The 19,577-nt window shown below is 29.7% G+C and overlaps 1 protein-coding gene across 13 annotated transcripts in view; it reads right to left on the bottom strand.

Moving 5' to 3' along the window:
• Positions 1 to 16,700: 16,700 nt before the first annotated feature.
• The window catches only part of LOC127731700 (uncharacterized), a 220,832-nt gene continuing 217,955 nt past the window's right edge, over positions 16,701 to 19,577 (bottom strand). For all 13 annotated transcript variants that reach the window (XR_007995694.1, XM_052240500.1, XM_052240488.1 and 10 more), the window contains one exon: positions 16,701 to 16,733. The gene's annotated coding sequence lies outside the window, so the exon portion shown is untranslated. The remainder of the gene's footprint in view (positions 16,734 to 19,577) is intronic.

The following is a 19,577-nucleotide window of genomic DNA, read 5'->3' as shown; positions in this document are numbered from 1 at the left end:
TTTTTTAAAACATTATTCCTAATTTTCTTTCTCTAAAACCGGTTTATAATTAATCGTTTGAAAACACAAAAATATCTATGTTTTCATGCTTATTCTGCTATATCTAAATTTGATTCTTCGCTTATTTTAGGTGCAAGGGATACCATAGAAAACTTAAACGTTGGACGAAAGTGTGTAATTGCAGGATAAAAACACTACATGTACATAGTAAGAAATTATCAAATTTATTGGTGTATTAAAACGAAACATCAGAAAGGCTCGGTAAGCCTCGCGTTCTCTCCTGTTTCATAAAGTTAGTATAAATAATTCTTATATTTTCCGACAATGTACATATACTGTTTATACGAGTGGGGTATGGGGTATGAAAATGAAAATAAGACAGCAAACCCAATGACACGAACAACGAAAGACACATTGATGCCAACATACGGTTAAGAGGAGACTATACAATCAATTATAATTCCAGTTAATTTATATAAATTTAACACAGACTATCAAGTACCTGCAATCAAAACCAAAACTACACATTTACATGTACAAATGACAAAAGACAACTAATTGCGAGCTTTTAAACAGTTAACGGGATTGAACTAGCTTTTTAGACCTCAACAACACTAACATAATATTGACCAATGGACAAACAAATGTAGAAATATACAATATTCGGTCACTGTCAGAAAAATATCAACTTTTATGCATGAGGCTTAAAAATTATCGAAGGGCGAGGTTGACCAAGTTGTTCAACTGTTTCGTGCCGAATACAAACAAGTTGATATCTTACGAACCACAAATTTGGAAGAAAAATGACGTGATCACGTTGTTTATATCCGCCGTACAGTTTTTTTCCGGGCAATGCTGCTTATCCGATGCGAGGTTGATAAGCATTATACAATTATTGTCTTTTGATGAGGTTGATAAATATAGATTCTACCACTGTATCGAGTGTGATACGATATTTATCCACTCGAGACAGTTTTGAAAATTTTCAAATTTAAAGCGCGAGGCTTGCCCGAGCGTTTTAAATATTTTTAAAAAATTTATCTGTCGAGAGTGGATAAATATCGTATTACACGAGATTTTGAGGTGGAATCAGTTTCTCGAATGATTTTTATGCAGTATGCAGGCAAACTTATTCCTTCGTCTAAAAAAATGTGTTCTTTCTATTTGACGTCATCAGGCATGGTCGCCTTTTTTCATGACGTCACAATATGAAATTCTGAAGAAAGCAAGAAAATTTGACGTCATAATCGAATTTCGACAAATGAATAGCTGAGATCAAACGAACCACACGTTGATTAAATATAGATTCTACCATTGCATCGAGTGTGATACGATATTTATCCACTCGAGACAGTTAAATTTTCAAATTTAAAACGCAAGGCTCGCCGAGCGTTTTAAATATTTAAAATTTAACTGTCGAGAGTGGATAAATATCGTATTACACGAGATTTGGTGGTGGAATCTGTTTCTCTAATGATTTTAAAACAATATGCAGGCAAACGTTTTCTTCTTTTCAAATGATCTGCAAAAAGATGTGTTCTTTCTATGTGACGTCATCAGGCATGGTCGCCTTTTTTCATGCCGTCACAATAGGAAATTCCGAGGAAAGCATGAAAATTCGACGTCATAATCGAATTTTGACCAATGCAGAACTGAGATCAAACGAACCACACGTTGATTAAATAAAAATAATCAACATGTCGGGAAAAGGATAAATCGTGTAAGAATTAGAGAAATAAAAATAATCAACAGGTTAGGAAAACGATAAATAAGCTAAGAATTAGAGAAATCTGTGTATCAACTGAAATCAAAAGTCAACAACAGTTTTATTATATAACTTTTATCCTTCTCATATTATCTGCTTTTGCTTTTTCGTCAATATCCTGGTACAAAAATATTGAACGAAAAACGAATATGATATACATGACCCAACGACAACCACTAAATTACAGGCTCCTTCCTGATTTGGGACAGGCACACACAGAATGTGGCGGGGTTAAACTAGTTTGAAGGCGCCAACCCACCCCTAACATGGAACAGTGGTGTAACAGACATGACAGAACAACATTAGAAAGAATTATAAAAAATCTGTTGAAAAGGGCTTAACTCATCAGATTGATACAAAGCAGAAATACATTTAACAAAAACACAGACTGGACGGAACGTGGCAGGTTACTTATTCATCCCATAACAAAAAAAAAACAACTTAGTATACATCTCTGAGACTACTCGCAGTTACTGAAAGCCAGGTCAAAGTCAATGATAAACAAAATCATTATATTTTAGACACAAACGACTTTTGCTCTAAATTCATACACTTCGAATTGACTCAAACTCTTAAATTTGATGTATAACATAGTTTTAAAGGAGACGGTCTTTATAAAAGTGAACGGACGACTGACGCCGACGACGGTCGATGACAGAAGATGGACGCTAAGTGATAGGGGTAAGCTTACCTGCATGGGCCTTCGAAATGAACAATTTAACAGTTGACCGAAAAATGTTAAGCATTATAAGAAATTTTTAAGACCAAAAATTACTATATTTACATACCTAACTTGCTTTGGTTTGAAACAGATTATTTTTGTTTTTTCAGTCCATACTTGAACTTTCATTAATCGTTCATCAAGATGGAGAGCAACATTCAAAGCATTATTCTTTTAATAAATAAACATAATGCATGTACATCCACCAAACGTCCAGTGGCAGATTCAGGGGAGGGTGTACCCTAATTGTTAGAAAAAAATACATTTTTTTGCTTAAAATTGTAATTTGTTTACCATTTTGGACAATTAAACCTCTTTATTGGACCCTGATACACCCCTAATTTGGATATTCAACTACATGTATATCTTTACCAGTTAAATCTTTATTTATACGGCTTGTGATTTCATAGGAGTACACACACATTTTTAATTCATAGTATAGCTAAAAAAATAATCTGTAAGAAAGCAATGATTTACTTTGTTTTTAAAAAAGAATATAAATGTGTCCATCTGTTAAAACACAAATTTTCCAATAAATAAAAATGAAATAAAAATATTACCCGGTCTCCTTAAAGTTAAACGGTTGTTGCCTTCAAACGAATCGCTTTGTAAAAAAAAGTCACTCTCTCTTTCTCCGCACGTTAAAGAACGTTTCTTTTCCTTCAGAATAGGAATGAAATATTCGCCACTGTACGTTAGGAAAACTATACAAATCTAATCAATTTCCTTTGCAAACAGTTTAATAGAAACAAATGCCAATATGATTTGACTTATTGTATTCCGTATATCAAAACATGAAAAACACACGAATTGTTTTATTGTGATAACACTGTTACTTATACATACAAATGTATTTGGCACAATTTTTGTCTCTTTCCACAAAATAGCAGAATGCGAGACATAGGGGTGCAAAACAATTCGTATGAAGTTTTATATTTCAGTATAGGTAGAATCTCTGGATGCTTCATACCTTTTGCACATATATATGCATTATCATGACTAGGTTACGCAGTTTCATGTGTCCATTGTCCTTGCCCTAATTTTCGTAGTTCAGCGACTGCTTCAAAACTGTTTATTTTTTTGTCATATAAATATAGTAATAGGAAAACTATATTTTGTATGTCGGATCTGGATCAGTGGTCAAGGTTAAATTTTCGCAGTCATTTTTTAGATGCTATATGCTATTAGGTTTAATATATTTGATGTATATAAAACATGATTGTAAGGTGTATACTGTGTGGTAGGGTTATAGGTACCCTTGGCCGTTGGTATATGTACAGTTATGTTGTTTTCTTAAACAACGAATAGAGAACCAGGCCAAGGGCACCATATCCGGTGGTGATGATACACAGTGATCATACATCTCTGGTTTATATAATAAAAAAGATGTGGTATGATTGCCAATGAGACAACAGTCTCAACAAGAGACCAAATGACACAGAAATTAACAGCTACCCCTAACCTGGGAGTAAAACATAAGACCTATATCCGATGGTGATGATACACAGTGATGATTAGTCTCAATATTTTAACATTTTAAAAAACTTGCTTGAACAATTCCCGCGCAATTTTGTGCAATCGTGGTTAACATAAGTAATATATCGGGGCGTAAGTATATATTAAACTATTTTTTTCTTTATTTTATTTTCAAATACTAAATGCCTGTTTTATTCGCGATACGCTAACATTTTAAAAGATACATTAAATTCAGAATAGAAGACCGTTTTATCGAATAAAGCATAGACTCTTAACTATTAAACATTAAACCATTCACATTTTATTAAAATTCTTTAAGTATCATAATCTTAATTTAACGACAAAATTTACAATTATTTATCATTTTTAATGAGTATGCTATTATTGACCAAGGCTATGAATATGTCTGCGGAGTATAGAGAGAGATCGGATGCACCCCACTCCTAAATCCGCCCTCGAGCTCTAGTGACAGATCAAATAATTATAGAACTTGTTGTATTCATTTACATAGACGGACCCCGTATTATGGGTGTTATCTTTTTATTTTTTTTTTCTATTTTTAAGGGGTTTCAAAGTTTACAATTTTGGAAGATTTTTTTGTTGTCTTTTTTTTTGGGGGGGGGGGGGGGCAATGTATTTTAATAGGCATTTTCTTATATGTTAGTCAATGAAATGAAAGAATGAAAAGATTGGTGAATGAGCTCAATTTTAAGAGATATTTTTCTTCCACTGACAAGTGTTTAGAAAATTAATTTTGTGGAGTTGTCTCCTTCCCCTTTTTTATTTTTACATCGTACGTCTCGAAATTCCGATGAAGCATGAATATCAAGTTTAAAATATGTCGGTGCATGCAGTGTTTTGGTCCTTACTGGGCAATTATTTAGGCGAAAAGTCATCTTATTCCCATAACAGCCTTGATTAAGATTACAGAAATATGTCAAATTTATAGAATATTCAAAATGAAGGATCCCTCAAACAGGTCTTTATAGATATGATTCGTCAATTGTACGTGCCTTTCGTCAAATTGTAAGAAAGCTCTAGTAGTATTTGTATGTAAACCTTCATTCTGTGTAGGACTTGCATCTATACACAAATCCAGGCATAATCGAGATATTGGTTTTCACGATAATATATGAAATTGTAAACGATTTACCTACAACGGATGCCGACGGACACCAGCACCAAGTTATCGCAAACGTTTAATGTTTACTTGACCTTACAATCCATTTGAGCTGAAAGAAAATATATAAATATACTTTGACTTGAGCTTGTCCAAAGTTTTAAGAGTAACATATGGTGAAGTAGGGATCAAAGTGACCACGGTGACCTGATTAATCATAAGGATGTTAACTGACAAACATTCCTCTGCGGTCAATAAAATCAGCTGGAATTAATTTGTATATAAACGTTTATTATTCCGTGTAACTAGACCCTCCGCTCCCCTTCTTGAAATTTTCCTGACTTACTTTATAAAATTAATACATAGTACCTTCCATTATTTAGTCTGAATTTTATAAAGCTCATGTATTGGCGCTCTATAACAAGGCGATCATCGTGAAAAATAAATAATCAAAGAATAATTTTATATGGGTAAATAAGAAAAGAAAATACATTCCAGAGTATTTGCCAGGGTTTGCAATTAAATTGAGGCGTGAGTAGGTATATAAAATAAGTATGAATCCTAAGCCGGGGTTGCTCACTATTTTGCAGACAAATTTGTTCTTGAACTTTATATCAAATAAAACTTACAGTTAAACACGTTGAAGTAAAACAATAATTTAAATTAAACAAGCACTATACACAAAAATTAAAATTAAAATTCTTCATTCATTTGAGTTTAGTATACACATGAAATACTCATTCAATATGATATATTTATTAAAGTCACATGGAAATTATTGTTCTTTTCCTAAAAATTTAACACTTCACTGTGGATGTAAGCTCTAACATTGGTGGCCTTCGGCTTTTATCTGCTCTTTGGTCGGGTTGTTGTCTCTTTGACACATTCCCTATTTCCATTCTGAATTTTATGTATGTGAAAAAAAAAGATAAGTAAAATAATTAAAGATGGGAAATTATATCCAATATTGTATTTTATTTGAAGGTTCATAACTACCCGGTATGAGGAGCAACTAGAAGTTGGAATCCACAAGAACAGAAGGCGATACACCATTGGAAAGACAATTCTATAGTTAGCGTGTCGAAAAAAAGTTAGAAAAGTTGTTAAACCCGAGCGGGTATATAACGCTGGATTTCACAACATGCAAATAAATATGTTTAAACAGCACAAAACTTGCACAGAGGAGTACACTGCAACCAACTTGTCCTGGGATCCGTCCATAGCATTTGTTACATATGTTACATATTACTCGGCTTACTTTATTTATGAATGAGTTGATGTAATGTCTAGAGCGGTTTTCAGATCAGCAAGGCAGTCATTTTTCTTTGATAATTCTTTAAATTATTTATTCCCATTGAATATGTAATGTGTAATCATTCATTTATACGTCTTTTATTCAAAGAAATGATTTTTATTTTTGTACGGGGCTTCTTATTTTTCAAGTATACGAAGCAAGCATTTTTCTCACATGACATGCCATGATATGATTATGCTTTTTTAATATTCTTTTTTTCACTTAGTGTTTGATCCAGTTAACATATACTAATATATTTATATAAGAAAATACAATAAAAAACTGTGAGTTTAGGAATATTCTGATGTATCCAATAAAGCTTCGCCTTTTATTTAAACAAATTACCTTAATGCAACGTTTTAAGAAGAATAAAGTTTAAACACAATTGTATCAGATTTATTCACCATGCACGGTAAGGTATTTCAGAGCACACTGAGTTATATATGTGCTAAAGCCTTTTATTTTTTGAAAAATGCTTGTCTCATGGAATTAAATGTGCCCCGTCTTTCAAACAAAAGGTACTCTTAACAGAATTCTGATAAGTCTGTCGCATCTAATAGCAATTTAATCATGATATAGCTTAACAGAATTCTGATAAGACTATAGCATCCAATACCAATGTAATTCTTTACAGAATTCTGATAAGACGGTCGCATCTAATACCAATGTAATTCTTAACAAAATTCTGATAAAACTCTAGCATCTTATAACAATTCAATTTTCATTAGAAATTTAACAAGACTAGCATTCAATTCCAATGCAATTCTTAACAGAATTCTGATAAGACGGTCGCATCAAATACCAATGTAATTCTTAACAGAATTCTGATAAGACTATAGCATCCAAAACCAATGTAATTCTTAACAGAATTCTGATAAGACGGTCGCATCAAATACCAAATTGAATGTAATTCTTAACAGAATTCTGATAGACTATAGCATCCAATACCAATGTAATTCTCTAAAGAATTCTGATAAGACGGTCGCATTTAATATTAATGTAATTCTTAACAGAATTCTGACAAGACGATCGCATCAAATACCAATGTAGTTCTTAACAGAATTCTGATAAGACGGTCGCATTTAGTATTAATTTATTTTTTCACAGAATTCTGATAAATATGTCACCTATCATACAAATGGAACTCTTATAAAGATCTCTGATACTCTGCTAATGATCAGTGTTTTTAATATTCAGAATGTTTACTGAAAAAAAATATGTTTCTCTCCAGCAATATCTGATCTTAACAGATTTCTCATAAGTCTTTTATGATAAAGCTTCGATAGTTTAACTTTAGTCAAAAATCAAGGGGTCTTAACAAAATTTGAAAAAAAAAATTGCAGCTTATCAGAAGTGGTGAACATGCTAAACTGATATTTTGTTGGTGCAATAGGTCTGAAGAGTACAGTGAACAGCAATATGGCAATTTGTCTTTGAAAATCAAGGTTCCTATAGTGACTAGTTAGAAAATGTCTCTTTTTTTAACTTACCAGATCCAGAATTTGATCATTTGGAAATAATCAAACAAAAATGGAAGCTGTTCAATCCTAAACTATAAAAAGTACAAAAATCCAATTGTAGTCAATAATTTCCATTAAAATGAAGAAATGATTGATTTCTTGTTCAACAAAAACAAAAGTTAATGCATATTTGTCCTTCAATTATTCACATTTTGTACAAAATTACTTATCTAAAGGCATTTATAAGGACTTATTGCAATTGACATTGCATTGTTGCCAATATGAGAAGAAATATTTGCATTTTAAGCAACGCATATACACATTTAGTATCTTTTCCCTAAAATTCAGCATATTTTATGAAAAACAACCAATCCTTATGTAAAAAAAGTACTGAAATCTTATGGCGGTTTACAATTTGTATTAAAATAAAGCAATAACTGCATTCTTATTCCACAAAAAACAAAACTTTAAGTATTTTAATTCTGATTGTATCTAAAATAAAAAAAAAAAGACTTTATCATGAGGCCCTTAAAATAACTAATCACAAATAAAATAGCATCATTTTTTATCAAAAGAAGAATAATTCTGGTAATTTGAAACAATGCGAACAAAATTTAAGTATATTTTCTCTGATAATCTTTTTTTTTATGAAAAACAACCAATCCTAAACTATAAAAAGTACAAAAATCCAATGGCGGTCAATAATTTCCATGAAAATAAAGAAATGATTGCATTCTTGTTCAACAAAAACAAAAGTTTATGCTTATTCATCCTTCATTTATTCACATTTTATACAAAATTACTTATTAAAAGGCATTTATAACGACTGCTTGCAATTGATGTTGCATTATTTCAAAAATGAGAAGAAATATTTGCATTTAAGGCTATGCGTACAAACATTTAGTATCTTTTCCCTAAAATTCAGCATATTTTGTCCATTATCAAGAGGCAAAATCAAAAGCACAAACACATCAATCGAAATGAAAACATATTCCTGACTTGGTACAGGTATGAAAATTTCATAACGATTCTCAATTCAAAATGGCTAAGTAGAGCTGTAAATCTGTCATCACGTGCTTACATGTATATAGGGGCATATAATACTACTTAACATTATTATTTATCATAAATTAAAACAGACTTATAATTAGATTGGCAAATTTATTTTAAAATGTTGTGTTTTCTAAGTGATGTGGCTTATACACTTATTTCCAATCCAACACAATTTAATGCGATTTCTTATCATAATATCTTACAAATATTGTCAGTCCGTTGTTGTTAATGTCTTATGGTACATATAGCTTATACAATATCTAATATATACTGTTTGACGTGAACTTGACTGATCGGTGAATGATCGGTGACGGATGTTTGACTGATCGATGACTGATCGGTGATCGATGACCCATAGAATCCGTCAGATACGTCAAATAGGCTATGTGAGAGTTACCGTGACAACAGTCAGCGATCGATCAGTAAATTAATTGTATGGACGGATCGGACGGATACGTATATAAATAAAATTCTTACGAAAAACGAATCCCACAGTATTTACAGTCGATAAACGTGGACCTCTACGAAGACACCTTTACTTGTTTTTAAATTATGTACCACTAAAAAGCGATTAAATGTTATCATTTAAGATAAGTACTCTATTAGTTGTCGTTAGATGATGGAAATAAAAATAGTAGAACAGTAAAGATACATACAGCTTTGTTTGGATTAATTAATTTAGAGTGTTGTTTTAATTTGTGTTCTAGATTACCAATATTTCTTCTTCTGATAACATATAATGCAATGTTACTTCTGATTCTAATTTAAGGATAAATATACATACACTTTTGTTTTTATTAAATAAGAATTCAATAATTTCTCTTTTTTAATAGAAATTATTGGAATGCCTATGGTTTTTTGTACTTTTTATTGTTCAGGATTGGTTGTTTTTTATAAAATCAAAATAATATCTGAGAAAATATACTAAAATGTTGTTTGCATCGTTTAAAATTACCAATTTTATTTCTTTTGATAAAAAATAATGCAATGTTATTTGTATCTAGTTATTTCAAAGTTCTCCAATAAGATTTTTTTTTGTAAGAATTTTGATAATGTAAGGAGAATTTTACTTAAACTTTTGTTTTGTGTTGAATACAAATTAAATAATTTCTTTATTTTGATAGAAATTATGACCCGTCATTTGATTTTGGTACATTTTGTACATCAGGATTGGTTGTTTTTCATAAAATATGCTGAATTTCAGGGAAAAGATACTAAATTTTTGTTCGCGTTGCTTAAATATGCAAATATTTCTTCTTTTATATCAGAAATAATGAAACTTCGATTGGAATCAGTCATTATAAATGCCTTTAGATAAGTAATTTTGTATAAAATGTGAATCATTGAAGGATAAATATGCATAAACTTTTGTTTTTGTTAGATGAGAATGCAATAATTTCTTTATTTTGATAGAAATTATGAACCGTCATTTGATTTTGGTTCTTTTTGTACATCAGGATTGTTTTTTTTTTCATAAAATATGCTGAATTTCAGGGAAAAGATACTAAATTTGTGTTCGTGTTGCTTAAAAATGTAAATATTTCTTCTTTTATATCAGAAATAATTCAACGTCAATTGCAATCAGTCATAAGTAATGCATTCAGATAAGTACTTTTGTATAAGATATGAATAATTTAAGGATAAATATACATACACTATTGGTTTTATTAAATAAGAATTCAATAATTTCTCTTTTTTAATGGAAATTATTGGAACGCCTATGGTTTTTTGTACTTTTTATGGTTCAGGATTGGTTGTTTTTTATAAAATCAAAATAATATCTGAGAAAATATACTTAAATGTTGTTTGCATTGATTAAAATAACCAATTTTTCTTTTCTTCTCTTGATAAAAAAATATGCAATGTTATTTGTAACTAGTTATTTTAGAGTCCTCCAATAAGATTTTGTTTTTATGTGAGAATTTTGATAATGTAAGGAGAATAATACTTAAACTTTTGTTTTGTGTTGAATACGAATGAAATAATTTCTTATTTTGACAGAAATTATGAACTTTCATTTGATTTAGGTACTTTTTGTACATCATGATTGGTTGTTTTTCATAAAATATGCTGAGTTTCAAGGAATAGATACTAAATTTTTGTTCGCTTTGCTTAAAAATGAAATTATTTCTTCTTTTATATCAGAAAAAATGCAAAGTCAATTGCAATCAGTCATTATAAATGCCTTTAGATAAGTAATTTTGTATAAAATGTGAATCATTGAAGGATAAATATGCATAAACTTTTGTTTTTGTTAGATAAGAATGCAATATTTCTTTATTTTGATAGAAATTATGAACAGTCATTTGATTTTGGTTCTTTTTGTACATCAGGATTGTTTTTTTTTCATAAAATATGCTGAATTTCAGGGAAAAGATACTAAATTTTTGTTCATATTGCTTAAATATGCAAATATTTCTTCTTTTATATCAGAAATAATTCAACGTCAATTGCAATCAGTCATAAATAATGCATTCAGATAAGTACTTTTATATAAGATATGAATAATTGAAGGATAAATATGCAAAAACTTTTGTTTTTGTTAGATAAGAAAGCAATAATTTCGTAATTTTGATAGAAATTATGAACCATCATTTGATTTTGGTTCTTTTTGTACATCAAAATTGTTTGTTTTTCATAAAATATTCTGAATTTCAGGGAAAAGATACTAAATTTTTGTTCCTTTTGCTTGAAAATGTAAATATGTCTTCTTTTGTATCAGAAATAATTCAACGTCAATTGCAATCAGTCATAAGTAATGCATTCAGATAAGTACTTTTATATAAGATGTGAATAATTGAAGGATAAATATGCATAAACTTTTGTTTTTGTTAGATAAGAATGCAATAATTTCTTTATTTTGAAAGAAATTATGAACTGTCATTTGATTTTGGTTCTTTTTGTACATCAGGATTGGTTTTTTTTTCTTCATAAAATATGCTTAATTTCAGGGAAAAGATACTAAATTTGTGTTCGTGTTGCTTAAAAATGCAAATATTTCTTCTTTTATTTCAGAAGTAATTCAACGTCAATTACAATCAGTCATAAGTAATGCATTCAGATAAGTACTTTTGTATAAGATATGAATAATTTAAGGATAAATATACATACACTATTGATTTTATTAAATAAGAATTCAATAATTTCTCTTTTTTAATGGAAATTATTGGAACGCCTATGGTTTTTTTGTACTTTTTATGGTTCAGGATTGGTTGTTTTTTATAAAATCAAAATAATATCTGAGAAAATATACTTAAATGTTGTTTGCATTGATTAAAATTACCAATTTTTCTTTTCTTCTCTTGATAAAAAAATATGCAATGTTATTTGTAACTAGTTATTCTAGAGTCCTCCAATAAGATTTTGTTTTTATGTGAGAATTTTGATAATGTAAGGAGAATAATACTTAAACTTTTGTTTTGTGTTGAATACGAATGAAATAATTTCTTTATTTTGACAGAAATTATGAACCGTCATTTGATTTAGGTACTTTTTGTACATCATGATTGGTTGTTTTTCATAAAATATGCTGAGTTTCAAGGAATAGATACTAAATTTTTGTTCGCTTTGCTTAAAAATGCAAATATTTTTTCTTTTATATCAGAAAAAATGCAACGTCAATTGCAATCAGTCATTATAAATGCCTTTAGATAAGTAATTTTGTATAAAATGTGAATCATTGAAGGATAAATATGCATAAACTTTTGTTTTTGTTAGATAAGAATGCAATAATTTCTTTATTTTGATAGAAATTATGAACCGTCATTTGATTTTGGTTCTTTTTGTACATCAGGATTGTTTTTTTTTCACAAAATATGCTGAATTTCAGGGAAAAGATACTAAATTTTTGTTCATATTGCTTAAATATGCAAATATTTCTTCTTTTATATCAGAAATAATTCAAAGTCAATTGCAATCAGTCATAAATAATGCATTCAGATAAGTACTTTTATATAAGATATGAATAATTGAAGGATAAATATGCATAAACTTTTGTTTTTGTTAGATAAGAATGCAATAATTTCTTAATTTTGATAGAAATTTTGAACCATCATTTGATTTTGGTTCTTTTTGTACATCAGGATTGGTTGTTTTTCATAAAATATTCTGAATTTCAGGGAAAAGATACTAAATTTTTGTTCCTGTTGCTTGAAAATGTAAATATGTCTTCTTTTGTATCAGAAATAATTCAACATCAATTGCAATCAGTCATAATTAATGCATTTAGATAAGTACTTTTGTATAAGATATGAATAATTTACTGATAAATATACATAAACTTTTGTTTTTGTTTGATAAAAATTCAAAATTCCTCTTTTTCAATTTAAATTACTGACTGCCTACGGCTTTTTGTACATTTTATGGTTTAGGATTGGCTGTTTTTTATAAAATCAAAATAATATCTGAGAAAATATACTAAAATGTTGTTCGCATTGATTAAAATTACCAATTTTTTTTCTTTTGTTAAAAAATAATGCAAGGTTATTTGTAACTTGTTATTTCAAAGTCCTCCAATAAGATTTTTTTGTAAGAATTTTGATAATGTAAGGAGAATAATACTTAAACTTTTGTTTTGTGTTGAATTCGAATGCAATAATTTCTTTATACTGATAAAAATAATGAACCGTCATTTGATTTCCGTAGATTTTGTACATCAGGATTGGTTATGTTTCATAAAATGTGCTGAATTTCAGGGAAAAGATACTAAATTTTTGTTCGCATTGCTTAAATATGCAAATATTTCTTCTTTAATATCAGAAATAATGCAACTTCAATTGGAATCAGTCATTATAAATGCCTTTAGATAAGTAATTTTGTATAAAATGTGAATCATTGAAGGATGAATATGCATAAACTTTTGTTTTTGTTAGATAAGAATGCAATAATTTCTTTATTTTGATAGAAATTATGAACCGTCATTTGATTTTGGTTCTTTTTGTACATCAGGATTGGTTTTTTTTCATAAAATATGCTGAATTTCAGGGAAAAGATACTAAATTTGTGTTCGTGTTGCTTAAAAATGCAAATATTTCTTCTTTTATATCAGAAATAATTCAACGTCAATTGCAATCAGTCATAAGTAATGCATTCAAATAAGTACTTTTATATAAGATATGAATAATTCAAGGATAAATATGCATAAACTTTTTTTTTTTGAATAAAGAATTCAATAATTTCTCTTTTTTTCAAGGAAATTATTGAACGCCTATGGCTTTTTGTACTTTTTATGGTTCAGGATTTGTTGTATTTCATAAAATATGTTGAATTTAAGGGAAAAGATTCTAAATGTAATGTTCGCATTGCTTAAAAATACAAATATTTCAACTTTTATATCAGAAATAATGCAACGTCAATTGCTATCAGTCATTATAAATGCCTTTATATAAGTGTTTTTTAATAAAATGTGAATAATTGAAGGATCAATATGCATAAACTTTTGTTTTTGTTGAACAAGAATGCAATAATTTCTTTATTTGAATGGAAATTAGTAACTGCAGAGACATATAAAAAAATTGTATTATATGTCTCTGGTAACTGTCATTAGATGTTTGTACTTTTCATAGTTTAGTATTGTTTGTTTTTCATAAAAGTAAAAGAAGATCATAGAAAATATCCTTAAATGTTGTTTGCATTGTTTAAAATTACCAATTTCTCTTGTTTTGTTACTTTTGTTTTTGTTAAAATAGAATGCAATAATTCCTTTATTTGAATAGAAATTATTGACCGTCATTGGATTTTTGTACTTTTTATAGCTTAGGATTGATTATTTTTTATTATGTTAAAAGACTATCAGAAAAAATATACTATTATGTTGTTCTCGTTGTTTAAAATTACCAATACTTTTTATTTTTAACAGAATTTGCAGCATTTTTATTTTTATTTGTGATTTGTTATTTTAATGGCCTCGAGATAAGTTTGTTTAAAGAATTTTAAGATTATAAGGATAAAATACTTTAAAATAATTAAAAATAATACATCGGAATTTTCAATAAATGATCATTTCATGTTATTTTCAAGAGCATTTTCGGAAAATAATAAAATCACTGAAAATCGCGATCAACACCGTTTTAGAAATGTCCGGGTTTGAAAAAATATAACCTAAATTAAAACGAAAATGGCCATTCTTTAATAGTAATATTTAAATTTAGTTTTATATGCATATTTCTTTCCTTTTTCAATTCTTAAAACTGTGCTAAAAAATTAATAAAAAAAGATGTTGATCATTTGTACTTGAATGTTTCGTATTTTCCATGTCGCCATTTTAATTAAATGAAACGAAACTAAGATTTCGTAATTTGTATTAGTTTATCATGTGACGTAGTAGAGTTCAATCCGTCAGAAAGGTCGATCGGTCCTATCCGTCCGATCAGTCAAATACTTTTACTATAAGTCCGACGGATTGGTGACGTGAGTTTGACGCGAACTTGACTGATCGGTGACTGATCGATGACCGCTGATTGATCGCTAAAACAGTAACGCCTAAGGTTGCAAGTACTGTAACGAAGTCAGATGAACTTGAAAACTTATATGCTAGTTGAAAACAAAAGTGTAAAAATAAATATATTGATATTTTAACTTAAATTCAGTATAAAAAGAATATACATTAATTCAATACATGTCATGATAATCATAGTTCATATCTTAAGAAGCTGTAGCTGAAACATAAAATGAAGGTACATTTCATTCAAAGAAACATTATGTGACCTACTGGTCTAACAAATTAATAGTCAGTATTAGCCGGTCTACATCGATTGCTTGCTTTCCCGATGAAAGTCAATGGTTCTTTGTCAGTACGCTGTTTTCCTCCACCTATACAAACTAGTGCCATGATGAAGCCAATAGTGGTTAAAATCGTGGAAAACACAAACAAGTTATACACAAATCAGTTCATACAAAGTGTTGCGTTATGTATATTTAGGGTCATAAAGATACCTTACCAAACCAGATGGTATTACAAACAAAGAAAAAGACAGAATAAGAGAACAGTGACAATGAATAAGAATGTTGTGTTCTGTTATTCATATTGGGAACACAAACGAAGTAATTTGTAAAGATATGAAACAGTTTACTGGCAGGAAAAAATAATAAAATAGTTCAAATCAAATAAACCAAAGTGTGTATGTTTCAAAATAAGATGTCTTTTGGAAAAAACTGAAAACAACATGTTATAAATTCTAATAATAATAATAATAATAGCTTAATGAGAAACGCTCAAAGCTGACTATGTGAAAGCCAATGATGTATAAGAACCGAAACAGTTGACGAGCCAAATGACAAAAAAGGACCTAAAATTTGCCAAATCCATATAAGTTCAACTTTGCCTGGGGTGTTGAAACCTTAGTTTTTTTTTTATATTTAAACATTTATAAACATTTATAGACAGATAATTTAAAAAAAGTTTTTTATCAATCATGGCAGTACTAAAAAGCTGACTCCTGCGCGGATGATACCCTCGGGGACTGAAAAGCCACCAGCAGAGGTATCGACTTAGCGCTTTTAAATATGAAAGCAACATGTAAAACATTCAATGCGTCTGACGGAATTGAAACTTCACATTTTTTTTGTTTTGTTTTCAAAACATATGTCGTTGTAATGTCTTTTTTATATCACAGTGGCTAGCAATGCATTTTGAATAATGAAATATGCTAGTAAAATTTAAACGACCATAATCATGATAAATATCTCCTATTTACAAAATGATTCCTACATTAGTTTGATTTTAATATTTTAATATTGTTTCAGTACGTGTATATCTAGACGTAGAATGGAATGATTTAACACTTTTTTTTCTTACAATTATTAAACAAGCATTTCATTACAGGTTTTCTTCGTGTTCTTGTTACCTACAATGAGAAAATACACCAATTAAAATGTTAGTAAAAAAATCCCAGGTATCGACATTTATAATGTAAACTAAGGAAGGCATGCATGCTTTAGTTAAGGTTCACTTGTATGTGTGACACAATAATTTGTTTTTTCGGCACTGTAGTTGATGTTTTTTTTTCAGTTTAAACCCTAAGTTGTGTTTACTGATTGTAGTTTGCCGATGACAATTTACGTGTGTATAGTTTTTGTTTTGTTTTGCATATGTTACTAAAACATTTGAAAACAAAACAAGTTCAAATAACGCAATATAGGTAGGCCCTATCTTTTCAATCTGATTGTGTATTATATGTCAAAATTCAGACGTTATAATATATAGTGTATATTCTACAACGAATTTGATTTAAAAGCACATATATCGCCTAATGCTCACATAGTAATCATCTAATAGATTCAAGGAAGAACACACGTGGTTAACCCCTTGACTGTAAACAAAAACAAATATATTGTTCAAGGTCTCTCTAATTAAATGTGTAGCTGACTGTGTACGTACTATCCAGTTTAAAGTTACCCATCAAACGGTGTACTTTTACATGAGGTTTCATAGAAAAATATATCCTGGATTGGGAATTTCATACAAACTACTATTTTTTGCAAAGAAAATAAACAAGGGTTGCTCGGCATTTGTAAAACAATTGTATTCCTCGAACGTCTTAGTGTTAAGGCTAACATATGCCCAGCAAAATGTGTTGCTCTTAGAATATCTGATTGACGATGTACGTACACCGGTAATAGACAGGAGAAATAATAAATGTCATCAAACATACATAAGACAATACAAACTTACATTTCAAATACGTAATATCCTCATTTACCAATTCGTCCATATCCACTGCCAACATCACTACCTCCTTTAATGACACCAACAGAACCTGTGACAACACCACCAATTGGACCTCCAATACTACCAATAGGACCAAGAAGTCCCCTAGCACCTCCTAAAATACCACTCACACCACCGACAACACCTCCACCACCAATAATACCAGCGCCTCCAAGTGAAGCACCGTAATTTTGGTTGGTTACCCACCATGGCAATACAGAACAACAAGTATCCAAACTAACAGGAAGGAGAGGTGCCAAGTTACATTTTTTGTTGAGTTTTATCTGTCCTGGAGCACATTTTAAACTACATGTGCACCATGGTTGACCTCTACCAACAAGTCCTGTAAAATAAATCAAATACAAGATATGTTGCTGTCATGCATATTACATCATATAATTGGTTGATGAAATACACGTTGATTTTGTTCGAAGCAATTTTCGGCATTCCCCTATGTTGCAATACAATCAAATGTTAATAGTGCTATGACCAGAAAAGGACTGTAACAGATAGACAAATGTGTCTATGGCCAATTTTGTTTAATGGAGTCTGACCCGTAGATTCTAAATATGTTCTTATGTTATCAACGGAGAATATAACTTGAGCGGATTATATCGCGGGGACTAACAGTCCTCCAGGTTCTGACACTAACTGGTAAATTAAATATGCACTTGATGAATATCGAGTGTCTATGGCTTGTTTGTGAATTTACCTTCAACTGGAACGTTCGTCTTCGTATTAGGCACATACTCATTATAATGTTGGTATATTATAGTAAAAAAGAGACATATTATGTAAGAACACAAATTAATGACAAGATGAGAGATAAGTACTGTAAATAAATCAATAACAATATGTGTTGTGTATTATGTTAATTACATCGTATACTTGGTTGATGAAATAACACTCGATGAAATTGTGTTCGTCTTAAAGCGATTTTAGGGATTTATATTGCAATGTTAGGTGTTCCTTTACCAAAAGGGATTTAGACAGATAGCTAAAGGAGTAAGTTCTATGAGGCCCTACATTAGCCCCTATTTCTTGCTAAAAATGGATCTTATTTTAGGCTATTTTTTTGATTTAGAATTATAAGAAGATGTGGTATGAGTGCCAATGAGACAACTCTCCATCCAAGTAACAATTTGTAAAAGTAAACCATGATACGTCAAAATACGGTCTTTAGCACGGAGCCTTGACTCACACCGAACAGCAAGCTATAAAAGTCCCCAAAAATGACTAGTGTAAAAGCATTCAAACGGGAAAACCAACGGTCTAATCTTTATAAAAAACAAGAACACTTATGAACCACATCAACAAACGGCAACTGCTGAACATCAGATACCTGGCTTAGGACAGGTGCAAACAAATGCAGCGGGTTTAAACGTTTTATAAGGTACAAACCTTCACCCTTATCTGAAACAAAAGTGTAACATCACAACATAGAGGGACACACTATAAAATATCAATTGAAATGGCTTAGCTCAATCAAAATAGATATTAACACAAGTGAACCTACACTGAACGAATATATTAAATCTATGATACAATGTAAATACAAAATCGATAAAAAAAGGGGTGAATAAATAAATGCAACAGTAGAATACCGCTGTGAGATGTTAAACAATTTCAAAAAAACAACAACAACCTTGAACAAAAAGCCGCCAAATTCAATAATATACACCGGTAAATGAAAATAATTTTGTTGTAGGTATACAGTTTAAATGGAAAACGGAAATATTTATAGCTAATATAATATCTATATAGAAAATAAGACTTTTGTTGAAAATTCACGTACTTCCATTTTTTCATGACGTAAATAATAGCACTCAATTTGATTTTCAACGAAAATTCAATGAACAGGGGAACATTTACATTTATTTCTTGAACAGGAAGTATGAAGTGCATGCGTCGACAAAAAAAATACCTTTTCCAATAATGCTTGTTATAACAATTTTTTTTATGTATTGGCCTTTTTAAGATG

The sequence above is a fragment of the Mytilus californianus genome, unplaced genomic scaffold, assembly GCF_021869535.1.
Source record: "Mytilus californianus isolate M0D057914Y unplaced genomic scaffold, xbMytCali1.0.p SCAF_20, whole genome shotgun sequence".
Classification (NCBI taxonomy): Eukaryota; Metazoa; Mollusca; class Bivalvia; order Mytilida; family Mytilidae; genus Mytilus; species Mytilus californianus.
The sequence above is the reverse complement of the archived record's forward strand: the minus strand, read 5'-3'. Positions and strand labels throughout refer to the sequence as shown.